Genomic DNA, 21191 nt, shown 5'->3' with positions numbered 1-21191 from the left:
CAATCCCATCACCAGAGTAGGTCAGTCCTGGCTGTCTCTCGACCATTGCCAGCAGTCTTTTGTGGGGGTATCTTTGTGGATTTCTTTGGGCCTCTTTAGCTCTTTCTTTCTTCCTTTTCTCATGTGGTCTTCATTTACCATGGTCTCCTATTCCTTGTTCTCCCTCTCTTTTCTTGATCCAGCTAGGATCTCCCGCTCTCTTTCCCTCGACCCTCGCCCTTCATTGCTCCCACTCCTGTCCAGGCTTTTCAAGTAGATCTCAGCCATTTCTCCGTCATTGGGTGATCCCCGTGTCTTTCTTGGGGTCCCGTTTTCCAGGTAGCCTCACTGGTGATGTGAGTAACAGTCCAGTCATCCTTGTTCCACATCTAGCATCTTCCTATGAGTGAGTACATACCATGTTTGTCTTTGTGAGTCTGGGTTACCTCACTCAGGATGATATTTTCTAGTTCCATTCATTTGCCTGCAAACATCATGAAGTCATTGTTTTTCTCTGCTGAGTAGTATTCCATTGTGTATATGTGCCACAATTTATTTATCCATTCTTCAGTTGAAGGGCATCTGGGTTGTTTCCAGGTTCTGGCTATTACAAACAATGCTGATATGAACATAGCTGAGCAAGTGCTCTTGTGGTATGATTGAGCATTTCTTGGGTATATGCCCAGGAGTGGTATAGCTGGATCTTGGGGGAGATTGATTCCCAATTTTCTAAGAAAGCGCCATATTGATTTCCAAAGTGGTTGTACAAGCTTGCATTCCCACCAGCAGTGGAGGAGTATTCCCCTAGTTCCACATCCTCTCCAGCATAAAGTGTCTTCAGTGTTTTTGATCTTAGCCATTCTGACAGGCGTAAGGTGGTATCTCAGAGTTGTTTTGATTTGCATTTCCCTGATGATTAGGGATGTTGAGCAATTCCTTAAATGTCTTTCAGCAATTTGAGTTTCCTCTGTTGAGAATTCTCTGTTTAGTTCTAAAGCCCATTTCTCAATTGGACTGTTGGTCGTTTTGATGTCTAATTTCTTGAGTTCCTTATATATTCTGGATATCAGTCCTCTGTCACATGTGGGGTTGGTGAAGATCTTTTCCCATTCTGTAGGCTGTCACTTTGCCTTGTTGACCGTATCCTTTGCTCTACAAAAGCTTCTCAGTTTCAAGAGGTCCCATTGATTGATGTTTGTCTCAGTGTCTGTGCTACTGGTGTTATATTTAGGAAGTGATCTCCTATGCCAATGCGTTCAAGAAAAATTCCTACTTTCTCTTCTAGCAGGTTCAGAGTAGCTGGATTTATGTTGAGGTCCTTGATCCACTTGGACTTAAGTTTTGTGCACGGTGACAGATATGGATCTATTTACAGCCTTCTACAGGCTGATATCCAGTTATGCCAGCACCATTTGTTGAAGATGCTTTCTTTTTTCCATTGTACACTTTTGGTTTCTTTGTCAAAAATTATATGTTCATAGGTGTGTGGGTTAATGTCAGGGTCTTCAATTCGATTCCATTGGTCCACATGTAGGTTTTTATGCCAATACCAAGCTGTTTTTATAGCTCTATAGTAGAGCTTGAAGTCAGGGATTGTGATGCCTCCAGAGGTTGTTTTATTGTACAGGATTCTTTTGGCTATCACGGGTTTTTTGTTTTTCCATATGAAGTAGAGTATTATTCTTTCCAGGTCTGTGAAGAATTGTGTTGGTATTTTGATGGGGATTGCATTGAATCTGTAGATTGCTTTTAGTAAGATTGCTTTATTATGTTAACCCTGCCTAACCATGAGCATGGGAGATCTTTCCATTTTCTGACATCTTCTTCAATTTCTTTTTTCAGGGACTTAAAGTTATTGTCATATAGGTCCTTCACTTGCTTGGTTAGTGTTACCCCAAGGTTTTTTATGTCATTTGTGGCTATTGTAAAGGGTGATGTATCTCTAATTGCCTTCTCAGCTTCTTTGTTAATTGTATATAGGAGGGCTACTGTTTTTTTGAGTTGATCTTGTATCCTGCTATGTTGCTGAAGGTGTTTATAAGCTTTATCAGTTCCTGGGTGGAATCTTTGGGGTCACTCAAGTATACTATCATGCCATCTGCAAATAGGGAAAGCTTGACTTCTTCCTTTCCAATTTGTATCCCCTTAATCTCCTTATGTTGTCTTATTGCTCTGGCTAGAACTTCAAGTACTATATTGAATAAGTATGGGGAGAGTGGACAGCCTTGCCTCGTTCCTGATTTTAGTGGAATTGCTTTGAGTTTCTCTCCATTTAATTTGATGTTGGCTGTTGGCTTGCTGTAAATTGCCTTTATTATGTTTAGGTATGTTCCCTGTATTCCTGATCACTCCAAGACTTTTATCATGAAGGGGTGTTGGATTTTGTCAAATGCCTTTTCTGCATCTAGTGAGATGATCATGTGGTTTTTTTTCTTTGAGTTTGTTTATATGGTGTATTACATTGATGGACTTTCGTATGTTGAACCACCCTTGCATCCCTGGAATGAAGCCTACTTGATCATGGTGGATAATTGTTCTGATGTGTTCTTGGAGTCTGTTTGCAAGTATTTTATTGAGTATTTTTGCATCAATGTTCATGAGGGAGATCGGTCTGTAGTTTTCTTTCTTTGTTGCATCCTTGTTTGGTTTAGGAATCAGGGTAATTGTAGCCTCATAGAAGGAGTTCTGTTTCTATTATGTGGAACAATTTAGAGAGTATTGGTATTAACTCTTCTTTGAAGATCTGGTAGAATTCTGCGCTGAAACCATCTGGTCCTGGGCTTTTTTTTGGTTGGGAGACTTTTAATGACTGTTTCTATTTCCTTAGGGGTTATTGGATTATTTAAATAGTTTATCTGGTCTTGATTTAACTTAGGTATGTGGTACCTATCCAGAAAAATGTCCATTTCTTTTAGGTTTTCCAGTTTCGTGGAGTAGAGGTTTTTGAAATATGACCTTATAATTCTCTGGATTTCCTCAATGTCTGTTGTTATGTCCCCCTTTTCATTTCTGATTTTGTTGATTTGGATTCTCTCTCTCTCTGTCTTTTGGTTAGTTTGGATAAGGGCTTGTCCATCTTGTTGATTTTCTCAAAGAACCAACTCTTTGTTTCATTAATTTTTTGTATTATACTTTTAGTTTCTAATTTATTAATTTTACTACTCACTTTGATAATTTCCTGGAGTCTGTTCTTCCTGGGAGACTTTGCTTCTTCTTGTTCTAGAGCTTTCAGGTGTGCTGTTAAGTCAGTAGTGTGGGATTTCTCCAACTTCTTTTTGTGCTATGAATTTCCCTCTTAGCACAGCTTTCATAGTGTCCCATAAGTTTGGGTATGTGGTGTCTTCATTTTCGTTGATCTCTAGGAAGTCTTTAATTTCTTTCTTTATTTCTTCCTTAACCCATTGGTAATTCAGTTGAGCATTATTCAGTTTCCATGAGATTGTAGGTTTTCTGCAGTTTTTGTTGTTGTTGAAATCTAACTTTAAACCATGGTGGTCTGATAGAACACAGGAGGTTATTCCAATTGTTTTGTATCTGTTGAGATTTGCTTTGTGGCCAAGTTTGTGGTCGATTTTAGAGAAAGTTCCATGGGGTGCTGAGAAGAAGGTATATTCTTTCTTGTTAGGATGGAATTTTCTGTAGATATCTATTAGGTCCAATTGGGTCATGACATCAGTTAAGTCTTATTTCTCTGTTAAGTTTCGATTTGGGAGATCTGTCCAGTGGTGAAAATGGGGTATTGAGATCTCCCACTATTAATGTGTGGGGTTTTATATGTGGTTTAAGCTTTAGTAATGTTTCTTTTACATATGTGGGTACCCTTGTGTTTGGGGCATAAATGTTCAGAATTGAAACTTCATCTTGGTGGATCTTTCCTGTGATGAGGATGTAATGCCCTTCTTGATCTCTTTTGATTGATTTTAGTTTGAAGTCTATTTTGTTGGATATCAGGATGGCTACACCCGCTTGTTTAAGACCATTTGATTGGAAAGTCTTTTCCCAGTCTTTTATTCTTAGGTAGTGTCTGTCTTTGAATTTGAGATGTGTTTCTTGTATGCAGCAGAAAGATGGGTCCTGCTTTCGTATCCATTCTGTAAGCCTATGTTTTTTATAGGTGAATTAAGTCCGTTGATATTAAAAGATATTAACGACCAGTGATTGTTCATCCCTGTTATTTTTGGTGGTAGTGTGTGTGTACTTCTCTTCTTTGGGGTTTACTGTTGTGGCTTTATCTATTGCCTGTGTTTTCGAGTGTGTATCTGACTTCCTTCGGTTGGAATTTTCCTTCTAGGGCTTTCTGTAGGGCTGGGTTTGTGGATAGGTATTGTTTAAATCTGACTTTGTCTTTGAATGTCTTGTTCCTTCTGTCTATGATGATTGAAAGTTTTGCTGGGTATATTAGTCTGGGCTGACATCCATGGTCTCTTAGTGTCTGCATTACATCTGTCCAGGTCCTTCTGGCTTTCAAAGTCTCCATTGAGAAATCGGGTGTTATTCTGATGGGTTTACCTTTATAGGTCACTTGGCCTTTTTCCTTTGCTGCTCTTAATATTCTTTCTTTATTCTGTACATTTAGTTGTTTAAGTATTATGTGTCGAGGGGACTTTTTTGGGGGGTCTATTCTGTTTGGTGTTCTATAGGCTTCTTGTATCTTCATAGGCATTTCCTTCTTTAAGTTGGGAAAGTTTTCTTCTATAATTTTGTTGAATATATTTTCTGTGCCTTTGAGTTGGTATTCTTCACCTTCTTCTATCCCTATAATTCATAGGTTTGGTCTTTTCATGGTGTCCCAAATTTCTTGGACATTTTGGTTCATGACTTTGTTGGCTTTAGTGTTTCCTTCGACTGATGAAACTATGTCTTCTACTGTATCTTCAATGCCAGAGATCCTCTCTTCCATCTCTTGCATTCTGTTGGTTATACTTGCATCTGAAGTTCCTGATCTTTTACTCAGGTTTTCTATTTCCAGCATTTCCTCTGTTTGTGTCTTCTTTATTTTTTCAATTTCCCTTTTCAGTTCTTGGACCGTTTCCTTTATTTGTTTCATTGCTTTTTCATGATTTTCTTTCAGTACTTTATTGTTCTCTTCCTGTACTTTATTGTTTTCTTGCAGGACTTTATTGTTTTCTTGCAGGACTTTATTGTTTTCTTCTAATTTGTTTGCCCTTTCCTCAAGTTGTTTACAATGTTCTTCCAATTTTTTTGTCTTTTCCTCTACACAAGCCTCTACCTTCTTCATGATGTTATTCATAAGGCTACTTTGTTCTGCTTCTTCCAATTTTTGATGTTCAGGTCTAGATGTTGGAGGCGGGCTAGGTTCTGGTGATGCTGTATTGCTTTTCATTTTGTTGTATGTACTTCTGCCTTGATGTCTGCCCATCTCCTTGTGGTTCCTTCTTGGTCTTATCAGTGTACTTGGTTCAGAAAGAGCTGACAGATTCAGGAAGTCTCTCTCTCTTGTCCAGATGGGAGTTCTCTTGTCCAAATGGGAACTCCGGGGCAGGATGGAAGCTCTTATCTGGACCGGAAGTCTGAAGAAGGATGGGAGGTTTTTTCCAGACAGGAAGTCCAGGGTAGGATGTGTGCTCTCTGGTCCAGAATGGAATTCGGGGGCAGGATGGGAGCTGGGGGACGGTCTCTAAATCTCAGGAAGTCAAGAATTCTCATGTTTTAAAGCACTCATTATTGGTTCTTTATTGTAACATTACCAGATAAAAGCATTATTTCTATAGATGGTTGGGCTAGTAGAAAATGTTTACTACAAATAATCACCAGAATAACTCCAAATTTACCATACAATTCCTAGTATATGTGACTAGAATATTTATTATTCTCATTCTGTATTTTTGGGTCTGATACTTGGAGTACATGATAGCAATAAGTACTTTAGGTCCGATCCTGTGTTTCTGTCACACTTAATTTAGCTTACAGTTCAAATATCAGTGTCAGAATAGAAATCAAAACCCCTTATACTGCATTGTACTGGGGACTGTGCAAGTTGGAAAAATGGATATGGAGATGAGAGAGGTCTTAGAAATTGTGATGCAGAAAAAGATTTTGAGTCAGTCAGACTCTGACTTAACACTAGCTTTTAAAAATGACATTATAAAATGATGGATATCCTTAAGATATTTTCCTGTTAGCATAGATGTTATGGATTCTCCTGCCATCCTCTATGCACCCATACATCCTCAGTGTACCCTTCTGCCCCATTATATCTACTTCCTACCACTTTCCATGTGTCCTAATTCTAGTCTCTTCTTCAAAGTGGTGCACACTTCCCTACAGGAGAATATTTCTCGCACTCTCAGCATTCCTTACTCACCATTTCTCTCCTGTCAATCTTACCCCAAAAGCTAGTATATATATATATATATATATATATGTGTGTGTGTGTGTGTGTGTGTGTATGTATGTATGTATGCATAATATATATAGTATCTTACATGAATCATAGGTATTTCATGTAGATAATAAATATTATGCTTCCCTATAAACTTTACAGAAATCCTGTCATTTCACTCTTCTTCCTCACACTTCTGAATTTACCTCTGTCCACATACTTAATTTAGAAACACCCCACTCCATTTTCCCAATTCTACACTCAGAGAACTTATATCCTACTCTTCCCTTCTCTATTGGTCCCACAAGCTGCAGCGGTTCCTTTATGTTTTGTGATTTCTAATTTGTGTCCGTTCATGAATTCACACCCGAAAAAGTGCAGGTAAGAACCAAAGTAAAGATCATTGTAGGATATAGTACAATAAGTAATTTCAATACAGAGGACCCTTAATTTGAACACCTTCAGAGTCAAAAAAACAAGACCAAAGTTCGCACTACTACAAAATTATTTTCTATAAGTCAGAGATATGTCATAAGAATCTCAAAGGCTTGGAAATTAAACATTAGCAAAAATATGTATAATATTTTGTAATCAAGTATAACAATCCCTCACTTAAATGGTATACAATATAAAAATGTTATTGCATGCAGCTTATGATGAATTAGGATGGAAAAAATGGTGCCACAGCTATTGTAAATTGTACAGTCAACACTACAACGTTGGTTGTTTGTGAAGCATGATTTTCATAAATTTAACATATTATGGGAAAATGTTAATCTCTGAAGATGCCTCCAAGGTGACTGACTTAGCAAGAATAAAATGATCTTGAAAGTCACAACATACAGAAATGCAACTCTTTCTCAGGCACATATAAAGGGGACAGCTAGCTCACTATTGGAATGCTACTGTCTGACTTAAGACACCATGTGACCAGCTTAGAAATCTTCTCCAGATTATTTTGATATTGGGAAGACTGTGGAACTTTTAGAATTTGATCCTCAATGGTGAAAGCAGATCATTGCTTTAGGACTTTTAATGTTATACCACCTACTGGCTCAGGCTTTCTGACTCGACTTCCTTGTAGTCTATCATATGAGGAGTGGATTATGCCTTCACCTCTCCCACTCCGTAATTCATCCTGAGCTCCAAATGTATCTGCATGGAAACACTGAATTTATTCTTGTGAGGCACACAATGTAAAATATTTTCATCCTTTACATTGTTTTCTATGTGTGTGGTCATTTTTCTCAGGGTCAAGAAATGACTAAAACAAATTAATAAAAATTGTTACATTATAAGTCAAATCAAATCTTTTTACATCTAGTACTACATATTTTTTATCCTATTAGAATACAGAAATACCTAATTTTTTAAGTAAAGTATTTAAAAAGTATATCAAGTGTTGAATTATGGAGTCTGAGATAACTATGATAGTTAGGAAGATGTGATCCTGTAAAAATATTTCAAGTAAATATGACACCTATGATAAGATAAAACATACACACACACTCATACACACAGGCATACACAGAGACAGAGACAGACAGACAGACAGAGACAGAGAGAATGAAATAATTTCATGAGGGAGAAATTTGGTTGATTAGCAATGGAATGTGCCAGTAGAGGACTCATAATAGTTGCTAGTTAATAATGTCAAATACCTAAACAGCATTATCTAGACAAACAAGCCTCAATAATAAAATCTCTAAGGGACTCAATAGTCAAACCATATCAAATCATGTCTTACCATATTACTGGATTTATTTTTAGTAGTAAAACAAATTTTAACATGCTTTATTTAAGAAATTTTATGCAGAGACTAGAATTTCCATGCAGGGAGATTATATGTCCAGATATGCTTTCCACGATGGGTTTTCAATGAATTTTAACAAAGAATGTAATTTGCTTTTTGAAAAATTATCAATTCTTTTGGATTTATTAGTCCAATATTCAGACTGGTCTATGGTGAATAGTCAAAACTTCCCAGTGAAACAATGAAGAACTCAGACCAACTTAGATTTTTCTTTATTTTTCTTTTTAAATTTGTTCTTCTGTTATATATTACATTGCTGTAGCTGGAGAGTTTCTCTCCAGCTCCTGCCAAGCCCCTACAGTCCCGCAGCCCACTTATAAAATAAACACACACACACACTTATATTATTTAAACTCTTTGGACTAATGGCTCAATCTTCTAGCTATCTAGTTCTTACATCTTAAACCAACCCATTTCTATTAATCTATAAGTTGCCATGTGGCTTGAAGCTTACTGGTACCTTACATCTCACTTGCCATGGCAGCAGCTGGCAGTGTCTCTCTTACTCATCCTTCCTGTTCCCAGAATTCTCTTTTCTGCTCATCTTGCCTATACTTCCTGCCTGGCTACAGGCCAATTAGCATTTTATTTATACAGAGCGATATCCACAGCACTCCCCTTTTCTTTTTTTTTTTCAAAAAGGAAGGTTTTAACTTTCACATAGTAAAATTATACATAGCAAAACAATTATCAAGCAAGAATTACAGTTACAATGTTAAATAAGATATCCTATCAATCCTATATTTGTGAGTCTAAGGTTTCATATCTAACTTACCTTTTATTATAATTGAGAAAAGTATAACTATCTAGTCTTCAACTACATCAAAGACCTCAGAAGGATATAATATTACCTGAGAAATGGGAGAAGGATGCAAGCAACTTTTAGGAGTCTTGAGAGAGTAGACAGAGACAGCTGGCAGCCTGAACAGTTACCCAAAGTTTCTCTGTAAAGTTGGGGCATCTGTCTTCAGCCCATAGGCCTAGAGTCTCTCAGTCACTTCTCTCTGTGTCCTCTAGAATGTCAGGCAGTTTCCTCTGTGAAGCAAAAACCTGAAGGACCATTTTGCCAAGCAAAGTTCAGTGGTCACCTTCCTATGGGTCCTGCATGTCCAGTCGATTAAGCAGTCCAAGCAAGAACAATTTCTTGCCCAAATGGCTATTTTTGCCAAGGTGAAGATAAACTCTATATAGAGTGTCTTCGATGCTCATACTCCTCTCTGAAGTAAATCAGTGCTAGCAGGAGCAGACAGGTCATCCTATTCAGAAAGTCTAAATTTTTAAAACATTTTAAATGCCATATTCTGTAGGTCTTTGAAGTGTTTGAAGATTTCCTATATATCTGAAGTATATCTATGTATACCTAGAAGGCTTAACTAACATGGCTACAAATATGATTATCATAGATGACTAATTATTAATAGATTTCTTAATTATCCATTACAGTTTTTAATGAGCTGTACAAACATAATACCTTAAACAAGAGTAGAAATATACACACAGTATAACAAAATTAACCTTACATTTGTATCAATAAACTAAAATCTATACCAATGTAAAACATTTTAAACAAGTTGTTTCTCTTTAAAAGTAGATTCAATAATCTACCCTTTTATCCTATCATATCTATATCCCCTTTTCTTTTTTAGAAAGAGATTATATTTATAATCAAACTGTTTTAAATAAAAATAATGGTTTTTCTCTGTCCCACACCAGAGGGCTCGTCTGATAATGGGACACAAGAATCTCTTAACCTTTTAGCAATATGCTTGGGGTTAGAGAAGGAGTGAGTCAATTCCATCTCCAAAGCCAGCTTGGTATATTTGGGAATTTAGGCATAGCTTCTCTTACTACTTCCTGCTGGAGGGGGGCGCTGTATCTTATGGGGACACAAAGAAAACTTTAGGATTATAGAGTAGTCCGTGAGGGTGTATCATCTGAGCCAGTTGCCTTGAAACCATTCTGGATATTGGATCATTTGGGCTATGGTGTCATCAGAGACCTTTCAGGGGGTATTGGCTGGTCAAACCTGATGTATCTTAATCTGGGACAAATCCATAGCCTCTGGCTTTCTGTGGAAACAAAAGCAGAGTCTCTTTTCCAAAGCAACATATCCTTAGATCCAAATTTTGAAGTCAAGGTATCTTTAAAATATACATATTGGCTAAACTCAACAGCTTTTACAATCAAATGGTTCTCTGCAGTTAAAAATCCCAAAGACAACAAAATCCAGATTCTCTGTGTAATATCCATCTTTACATGGCTTATTTTTTATATTACCTTTACTGTCTCTTTAAAGACTTTATTTTTAAAACTATTTCTTTATATAACTATATATATATATATATATATATATATATATATATATATAGTTATATATATTCCTTTTTCTTTATATATATATTTTTTTTCTTTATATTTCTTCTTCTCTCTTCCAAGCCTACGTGCATTTTCACACACATTGTAAAGCATTTAAAGTCTTGTTCCATCTGAATTTGTCTTATTGTGAATCTATTGCTTTAAACTGCAGCATTTGTAAGACTGAAACAGCACTGTGGCTGCTGGCTCTGCCCACCTCAGCTTCCCAACATGGCGGTGGTGTGTTTACTGCCAGCTACTCTCAGAAACAGTGGGTCTATGTTTCTATCAAAGCAGTGTATAGCCCAAAAACCTCTTTCTTTTTCTTTCTTTTCTTTCTTTCTTTCTTTTTTTTTTTTTTTTTTTTTTTTTTTTTTTGTACTAGCAAAGGCTAAATCCACCAGGCAGCATACTGTGCTGCTTGCACACGCCTCATTCATGCCATAAATGGCCCTTCAGGTTCCTGCTTCACAGAGGAAACAGCCAGACATTCTAGAGGACACAGAGAAAAGTGACTGAGAGACTCTAGGCCTGTGGGCTGCAGACAGATGCCCCAACTTTACAGAGAAACTTTGGATGACTGTCCAAGCTGCCAGCTGTCTCTGTCTACTCTCTCAAGACTCCTAAAAGTTGCTTGCATCCTTCTCCCATTTCTCAGGTAATATTATATCCTTCTGAGGTCTTTGATGTAGTTGAAGACTAGATAGTTATATTTTCCTCAATTATAATAAAAGGTAAGTTAGATATGAAACCTTAGACTCACAAATATAAGATAGGATATCTTCTTTAATTTTGTCAAATACAAATAGACTAGATATTATAAATATACTAAATATTGTAACTGTAATTCTTGCTTGATAGTTGATTTGTTATCTGTAATTTTACTATGTGAAAGTTAAAACCTTCCTTTTTGAAAAAAAAAAGAAAAGGGGAGTGCTGTGGATATCGCTCTGTATAAATAAAATGCTAATCGGCCTGTAGCCAGGCAGGAAGTAAAGGCAAGATGAGCAGAAAAGAGAATTCTGGGAACAGGAAGGATGAGTAAGAGAGACACTGCCAGCTGCTGCCATGGCAAGTGAGATGTAAGGTACCAGTAAGCTTCGAGCCACGTGGCAACTTATAGATTAATAGAAATGGGTTGGTTTAAAATGTAAGAACTAGATAGCTAGAAGATTGAGCCATTAGTCCAAAGAGTTTAAATAATATAAGTGTGTGTGTGTTTATTTTATAAGTGGGCTGCAGGACTGTAGGGGCTTGACAGGAGCTGGAGAGAAGCTCTCCAGCTACACATTGCAACAACAGTTTCCACTCCTTCCTCCTCTCGCAGTTCCTTCCCCACCTCACCCCTTCTACCACTTCCCTCTTGAAAAAGGGCAGGCCTCCCTGGGATATCAACTAGATATGGTAAATCAAGTTGCAGTAAGACTAAGCACTTCCCTTTATGAAGGCTGGACTAGGAAAACTAGTAGGAGGAAAAAGTTCCCTGAATCAGGCAAAAGAGTCAGAGACAGACCCCTATCCAAATATAGGAGTCCCGCCGGGCAGTGGTGGCACACGCCTTTAATCCCAGCACTCGGGAGGCAGAGCAGGTGGATCTCTGTGAGTTCGAGGCCAGCCTGGTCTCCAAAGTGAGTTCCAGGAAAGGCACAAAGCTACACAGAGAAACCCTGTTTCGAAAAAAAAAAACAAAAACAAAACAAAACCCAAATATAGGAGTCCCACAGGAAGACCAAGCTACACAATTATGCCATATATGCATAGTGCCTAGGTCAGAGCCAGGCAGACTCCCTGATTTGGGGGTCAGTCTCTTTGAGATGCTATTAGACAAGGTTAGTTGATTCTATGGGTATTCTTTGGGTGTCCTTGACTCCTGTAGCTTCTATCTCCCTATCTTCAAAGGATTCACTGGACTCTGCCTAATGCTTGGCTGGGAGGAATCTCTGTGTTTTTTCTATCAATTGCTGTATGAAGCCATTGAGATGATGATTTTATCTTATGCCTATTTTATACTTTCTGAATGTCCAGAGATGGTGAGAGCAAAAGTGTGAACACCTTTGCCTGGATTTTTAACTCTAGTAATATTGCTCAAAGGGGTCATTGATGTTTCTGTTAGTTATTGCAATATTATTCCACAATGATAATGTTCCATATGTAATGATGTTCAAATGTTGAGAATATAAACATAGGATGCAAGTATTGATGATATAGTGAGTATATTCTTTAAGGTTTGAAATCCTTCAACAACAGCGCAGGTTATTCATAAAAATGAGAAATTTCACAACTATAAACTTCATAACTTGACAGATTCCTTGGCAAATACTGATGTTTCAATATTTTTTTGTTCAATGTAATTTCTAATGATAGATACAAGATATTCCTCTCTACATGCAGATTCTATTACCAAAAACATCCTTAAGACCTTTGGGGTTTTTTTTGTACAAACTGATAACATTTACATACATTTGTATGATGTCTTATATTCACAAGATCTAGCTGTAATAGTGATGAAAACCTATTTATTGAGAGATGATGGTCACTCCTTATGCTGGACATCAAACATATAGACACTGGTCCTCAAACCCAACCTTTCTGATGACCTTAGGGGAACCAAGAACAAGCTGGAAATCATGAAACTACAGATACAAATATCTAAGTCTTCAATATTTCCAAAATTATAAATATAAATATGGTTTTAAAAACTTAAAATGATGCTTTTTAAATAGTTTATTTTAAATTGTGTGATGAAATAAAGATGATGCAGTGGGATGGGGAAAGTCTTGTCCAGGGAACAATGCCTAGAATAGATGAGCAACATAAAGCAAGTATGTCATAAATGACACATTAATATTTTGATGAAAATAAAATGAACTGAAATAATAAATGCTTTATAGGAAAAATATTGTGTAAAATTATCTGCTATACATATTTTAGACCCCAATTTCCCTGACAATATCTAGAAAATCATAATCTAGGGGCAGCCATATACATGATTTTCCTTCCATCAGGCTTTATTGTGCTACTGATTTTGGCCACATCAATGTCTTATACTTTCTTTTTTTTAAAAAAAACACAAACTCATCTATTGCCAATATTTTTTTCTTTTTTTTTCATTTTTTAAGAAGAAATTTTTTTAATTTGACACAGCAATCAGAGGTCCCCCTCTTCCCTACTCCCACCCTACCCCCAGCCTTCCCCCCAACCAACCCCCTTTGCCCCCCACAATAAGGCAAGGCCTCCCAAAGGGAGCCACATCCAGTAGAGGCAAGTCCAAGCCCTTCCCCCTGCCACAAGGCTGTACGAGGTGTCCCATCACAGGTAGTGGGCTCCAAAAAGCCCTCTCATGCACTAGGGATGGATTCTGATTCTACGGTCAGCAGGTCCCCCAAGTAAATCAAGCTGCTCCCATAATTGTCTCCCATTCAGAGGGCCTAGTCCATTCCAATGCAGGCTCCACAGCCATTGATCTAACTTTCATGAGTTCTCACTAGTTTGGTTTGGTTGTCTCTGCATTGGTTGTCTCTGCAGGTTTCCCTATCATAATCCTGATGTACTTGCTCATAGAATCCCTCTTCTCTCTCTCCAACTGTACTACTGGAGTTCTGCCTAGTGTTTGGCTGTGGATCTCTGCATCTGGCTCCATCAGTCATTGAAGAAAAGCTCTGTGATGACAGGATATTCACCTGTCTGATCACTGGGACAAGCCAGTTCAGTTCAGGTACACTCTTCACTATTTCTAGTAGTCTAAGCTAGGGTCATACTTGGGGATTCCTGGCAACATCCTTAACTCCGGGTTTCTCTCTATCCGCATAATATCTCCCTCCATCATGGTATCTTTCTCATTGCTTTCCGACTTCATCCCTGATCCAGCTTGATCATCCCATTCCCTTATGTTCTGATCCTCTATGCCCTACCTTTCAATGCACACCGCTCACCCCCATTTTGCTCATGGAGGTCTCATCTATTTCCCCATCTGAGGACTATCCATGCATCTGTCTTTAGGTCTTCCTTGTCAGCTAGCTTGTCAGAAGTTGTGGGTTGTTGTCTGGTTATCATTTGTTTACTTCTAGTATCCACTTATAAATGGGTACATACCATGTTTGTCCTTCTGAGTCTGAGTTACCTCACTCAGGATGATATTTTGTAAATCCATCCATTTGCCTGCAAATTTCATGGTGTCATTGTTTTTCTCTGCTGAATAGTACTCCAATCTGTATATGTATCACATTTTCTTAATCCATTCTTTAGTTGAAGGGCATCTAGGTTGTTTCCAGGTTCTGGCTATTATGAATAATGCTGCTATGAACATAGTTGAGCATGTGTCCCTGTAGAATAATTGAGCATTACTTGGGTATATGCCCAGGAGTGTTAAAGCTGGGTCTTGAAGAAGATTGATTACTAATCTTCTGAGAAACCAACACACTGATTTCCAAAGTGGCTGTACAAGTTTGCACTCTGATCAACAGTGGAGGAGTGTTCCCCTAGCTCCATATCCTCTCCAACATTAGCTGTCTGCAGTGCTTTTGATCTTAGCCATTCTGAGAGGTGTAAGATGGAATCTCAGAGTCATTTTGATTTGCCTCTGTCTGAATACTAAGGATGTTAAGCAATTCCTTAAATGTCTTTTGGATCTTTGAGATTCTTCTGTTGAGAATTCTCTCTTTAGATCTATAGTCCATTTTTAAATTGGATTGTATATTATTTTGATGTCTAGTTTCTTGAGTTCTTTATGTATCTTGGAGATCAGCCCTCTGTCAGATGTGGAGTCAGTGAAAATCTTTTCCCATTCTGTAGGCTGTCGTTTTGTCTTATTTACTGTGTCCTTTGCCTTACAGAAGCATCTCAGTTTCAGGAGGTCCTATTTATTAACTGTTGCTCTCAGGGTCTGTGTTACTGGTGTTATATTTAGGAAGTGGTCTCCTGTGCCAATGTGTTTTTCTTCTGTCAGATTCAGTATAACTGGTTTAATATTGAGGTCTTTGATCTACTTGGACTTGAGTCTTGTGCATGGCGATAGATATGGATCTATTTGCAATCTTCTACATGACATCCAGTTATGCCAGCACCCTTTGTTGAAGATGCTTTTTTCCATTGTACAGTTTTGGCTTCTTTATCAAAAATCAGGTATTTATACGTGTGTGGGTTAATGTCAGGGTCTTCAATTTGATTCCATTGGTCCACGTGTTGGTTTTTATGCCAATACCAAGCTGTTTTTATTACTATAGCTCTATAGTAGAGCTTGATGTCAGGGATGGTGATGCTTTCAGAGGTGGGTTTGTTGTACAGGAGTCTTTTAGCTATCCTGTTTTTTTTTTTATTTTTCATATGAAGTTGAGTATTGTTCTTTCCAGGTCTGTGAAAAATTGTATTGGGATTTTGATGGGGATTGCATTGAATCTGTAGATTGCGTTTGGTAAGATTGCCATTTTTACTATGTTAATCCTACCTATCCATGAGCAGGGGAGATCGTTCCATTTTCTCATATCTTCTTCAATTTCTTTTTTCAGCAACTTAAAGTTCTTGTCATACAGGTCTTTCACTTGCTTAGTTAGAATTACTCCCAAGGTATTTTATATTATTTATGGCTTATTGTAAACAGTGATGTTTCTCTGATTTCTTTCTCATCCCATTTATTATTTGTGTATAAGAGAGCTACTGACTTTTTTTAGTTAATCTTGCATCCTGCAACATTACTGAAGGTGTTTATCAGCTGTAGGAGTTCCCTGGTAGAGTTTTTGGAGTCTCTTATGTACATTATGATATCATCTACAAAGAGTGAAAGCTTGTCTTCTTCCTTTCCAATTTGTATTCCCTTGATCTCCTTTTTGTCTTATTGCACTAGCTAGAACTTCAAGTAATATATTGAATAAATATGGGGAGAGCAAAGAGCCTTGTCTTGCTCCTGATTTTCATGGAATCGCTTTGAGTTTCTCTCCACTTAATTTGATGTTGCCTGTTGGCTTGCTGTAAATCACCTTTGTTATGTTTAGGTATGTTCATTGTATTCGTGATCTCTCCAAGATCTTTATCATGAAGGGGTGTTGAATGTTGTCAAAGGCCTTTTCAGCAGCTAATAAAATGATCATGTGTTTTTTTTCTTTCAAGTTGTCTATATGGTGTATTACAATGACAGATTTTTATATGTTAAACCATCCTTGAATCTTGGGATGAAGCCTAACTGAATATGGTGGGTAATTTTTTTGCTTTGTTCTTGGAATTGGTTTGCCAATATTTTATTAAATATTTTTCCATCTATGTTCATGAGGGAGATTGGTCATTCTCTTTCTTTGTTGCATCTTTAGCTTGGGAATCAGAGTAATTGTAGCCTCATAGAAGGAGTTTTGTAATGTTCTTTCTGTTTCTACTGTGTGGAACAATTTGAAGAGTATTGGTATTATCTCTTCTTTGAAGATCTGGTAGAATTCTTTATTGAAACCATCTGGTCCTGGGATTTTTTTTTTGGTTGGGAGATTTTAATGACTGTTTCTATTTACTTAGGGGTTATTGGTCTATTTAAATTGTTTATCTGGTCTTGATTTAGATTTGGTATGGGTTACCTATCCAAAAAATTGTTCTTTTAGATTTTCTAGTTTTTTGGAATACAGGTTTTTGAAGTATGACCTGATGATTCTCTAAATTTCCTCATTATCTGTTGTTATGTCTCCTTTTCATTTCTGATTTTGTTAATTTGGATTCTCTCTCTGTCTCTGTGTCTCTCTCTGTCTCTGTCTCTGTCTCTGTCTCTCTCTCTCTCTCTCTCTCTCTCTGCCTTTTGGTTATTTTAGATAAGGGCTTGTCTATCTTGTTGAGTTTCTCAAAGAACCAACTCTTTTTTTCATTGATTCTTTGTATTTTTCTCCTTGTTTCTATCTTATTGATTTCATCCCTCAATTTGATTATTTACTGGCATCTATTTCTCCTGGGTGAGTTTGCTTCTTTTTGTTCTAGAGCTTTTAGGTGTGCTGTTCAGTCACTAATGTGAGATTTCTCCAACTTCTTCACATGGGTATTTAGTGCTATGAATTTTCCTCTTAGCTCTGCTTTCATAGTGTCCCATAAATTTGGGTATGTCGTACATTTATTTTCATTGAATTCTAGGAAATCTTTAATTTATTTATTTATTTATTTATTTATTTATTTATTTATTTCTTGACCCATTGGTGATTCAGTTGACCATTATTCAGTTTCCATGATATTCTAGGCTTCTGTAATTTTTGTTGTTGTTGAAATCTAACTTTAAGCCATAGTGGTCCGATAGAATACAGGAGGTTATTCCAACTTTTTTGTATTTGTTGAGATTTGCTTTGTGACTATGTGGTCAGTTTTAGAGAAAGTTCCATGGGGTGCTGAGAAGAAGTTATATTCATTTTTCTTAGAGGGGAATGTTCTGTAGATATTAATTCCATTTGAGTCATAACATCTGTTAGGTCCCTATTTCTCTGGCAGATCTTTCTAATGGTAAGAGTGGGGTGTTGAAATCTCCCACTATTAATGTGTGGGGTTTGATATGTAATTTAAACTTCAGTAATGTTTCTTTTACATATGTGGGTGCCCTTGTATTTGGGGCATAAATGTTCATAATTGAAACTTCATCTTGGTGGATATTTCCTGTGATGACTATGTAATGCCCTTCTTGATCTCTTTTGATTGATTTTAGTTTGAAGTCTATTTTGTTAGATACAAGGATAGCTGTAAGTAAACTGTTGTAAATCGTTTGAGTTTTGCAACTCTGTGAATTTGGTGTCCTGGGTTTCGGCAACAAAAATGTTAGAAAACTGGTTGCAAAACATGAGTTTTGCAGCTCTGTGGATTTGGTGTGCTGGGTTTGGGCACCAAAAATGTAGGTAAGTTGGTTGCAACAACTCGGGGGAAAGGTGTCCTGACTACGTGCAAAGTCAGGCAACACCTTGAACTGCTTAGGACAAAAAAACTGCAAAAAGACAGTTCAACCCTGGAGGGCAAGGTATCCTGGACACCTCAAGCTGCTCAGAACAACAACTCTGCCCTGAAGGTATCACAGACACCTAGAGCTGTTTAGCACAGCCCTGACAGCTGGAACTGCAAAGAAGCAGCCCAACCCTGGAAGGGAATTTTTTCTGACTTCTTAGGAGAGTCAGGCCTAGAATTGCTTCATCAGGGAAGGGTATCCTGACTCTTTGGGAAAGTCAAGGTATACCTAGTGTGATGGGAAATGGTCTCCCCACAGGATATAGCAATCCTGCTCCTCTCCTGGAGAACCTCTACAACTGAGCTTTGCTCAGGCCCCACTTAAGGGGACTTCCTAGCAGAGCTCTGCATCTCCAGCCTAAGATTTCGCTTCTTTTGCTTCACTCTGCAAAAGGGGAAACCCCTGCAGAAATGTAGCATTCTCCTCTGGCTCTGGAGAAAGGTGTTACTTATTAGCTCTCTATCTATCTATCTATCCACTGAGGGGCGTCTCAGCAAAGATCTTCTGTTCAGCTCCTCCTTGCTCTGCTGTTTCAGCTCTCCCTTATTTTGTCCACTGGGGGATGTCTCAGCAAGGATCTTCTCTACACCAGTGAATGAAGACCTTCATACCCAAAAAACTCTTTTGAGAAAGAGATTTATTTGGGAAGGAGGAGTCCAGGAAAGTAACTGCCTCTACTAGGGTGGAGAGAATAGCCATTTTTTTTCTGACTAGGCAGGGCGGTTTACACAGGAAGTCTTGGGGGTGGAGTCAACCATAGGTTCTACTATCCTGCTCTGTGATTGGTTGGTTTCACAAGTCAGTTGGCCAGGGACAGAGATGCCTCTGATCTGACTGGACGAAACTGTTTCGTTCTGCCCTAAGCTATGTTTCCCTAGTTCTGGGCTCCAGGATCAGGGTGGATTTCTTTAGCCAGCCCCTTTTCCCTACAATAGCTACACTAGCTTTCTTCTTAATACCATTTGATTGGAAAGTCTTTTTCCCAGCCTTTTACTCTGAGGTAGTTAGTGTCTGTCTTTAAAGTTGAGGTGTGTTTCTTGTATGCAGCAGCAGAATGGGTCTTGATTTCGTATCCATTCTGTTAGCCTGTGTCTTTTTATAGGTGAATTAAGTCCATTGATTTTAAGGAACTGTGGTGATACTTTAATTCTGCTGAAATGTGATTTTATTTGTATGTTAATAAAGTCTGCCTGGAGATCAGATGTCATTAGCAAGCCAGGAATAGAAGTCAGGTGGTGGTAGTCCATGTCCTTAATCCAATCACATGGCAGGCAGAGTCTCTGTGTTGTCAAGGACACAGCTAAGCATGGTGACTCTTGAGTCTTTATTCCCAGTACCATCCATAGAGACCAGGAGGTCTGTATAGACAGGCAGTGACAAGGAAGTCATGTGTCTGGGCTTAGAGCCAATGAGAAGGCAGAACAGAAAAGCAATAAAATGCAAGACACACAGGATGAAGGTCTCTCTCAGGGGAAGGACAACAGTGAGTGGTAAGCTAAAGGGAGTCATGGCACTTGCTTTGATCTCTTAGGCTTTAACTCTATATTTGGCTCTGTGTTTCCTAATTTAAAAAACTGTTTAGAGCCGGGTGTTGGTGGTGCACGCCTTTAATCCCAGCACTCAGGAGGCAGAGCCAGGTGGATCTCTGTGAGTTTGAGGCCAGCCTGGGCTACCAAGTGAGCTCCAGGAAAGGCGCAAAGCTACACAGAGAAACCCTGTCTCGAAAAACCAAAAAAAAAAAAAAAAAAAAAAAAAAAAAAAAAAAAAAAAAACTGTTTAGAAATTAGTCTACATTTGGTGTCCAACGTGGCAAGAATTCATTAAAAACCATTGGTGGTTAGGGGACACTGCTCAGCCAGGGGTTACAGGCCCCTGCTCAAGCAGAGTTTACAGGCCCCAGGCTTGGCCAGAGCTATAATCAGTCAGGTCTGGCTGCACATGGTCAGAGCTGCACTCAGTCATAGCTGCAGCAGCTACACGAAGCTGGAGATGCTTGTAGCCAGATCACCAACTCATCTGGTTGGAGCTTACAAAAGCTGGAGTTCAGGCCTCGAATTGGTTCAAGCTGGAACACATGGCACATAGCTTTTTTCTCTTCTCCTGGTAGACAGTAGGCATTTGATTACTTGCTTTCTCTCTCTCTCTCTCTCTCTCTCTCTCTCTCTCTCTCTCTCTCTCTCTCTCCCTTCCTCCCTTCCTCCCTTATTCCCTTCCTCCCTTTCTCCCTCCCCACAACCATGCTAGGTAGCTGTTTTGAAATTCCCTCGGACTTCTACCAGTCTATGCAGACTTGGTAAGTCAATTAAGATATCAGATATCAAAGAGGAAGAAAATATTTAAAGGAGAAAATTTTTTCCAAATTAAAAAAAAAAAAGGTAATGTCTTTACAATAGAAGGCAATTGGTCTTTATTTGATAAAACATTAGGAAATCTGATAATGAAACAATTATATAAGAGGATTAACATTGATGGAATGTACATAACATCAATTGTGCATATTATTAGTTTACTTATCCTTATTTAACAATTTAAAAAGATAGTCAATTTAAGTGCCAGGATAAAAAGCTTTAGGAAAACCTGTTAAAAAATAGTTATAGAGAAATTCAAACTCAGACAGAAGAATTTAAAGGTGAAATTATTTCAGGATTGGATCATAAGGTTACAGAAAGAAAGCCTGTTTTCAAACAATCAAACTTAATTAATCTGGTAATCGTATAGCAGCTACCTGATCAAGTACATGTAAAAACTAACTGGAC

This window comes from Peromyscus leucopus, chromosome 23 (assembly GCF_004664715.2).
Source record: "Peromyscus leucopus breed LL Stock chromosome 23, UCI_PerLeu_2.1, whole genome shotgun sequence".
Taxonomy (NCBI): domain Eukaryota; kingdom Metazoa; phylum Chordata; class Mammalia; order Rodentia; family Cricetidae; genus Peromyscus; species Peromyscus leucopus.
This window is presented reverse-complemented; position numbering follows the sequence as displayed.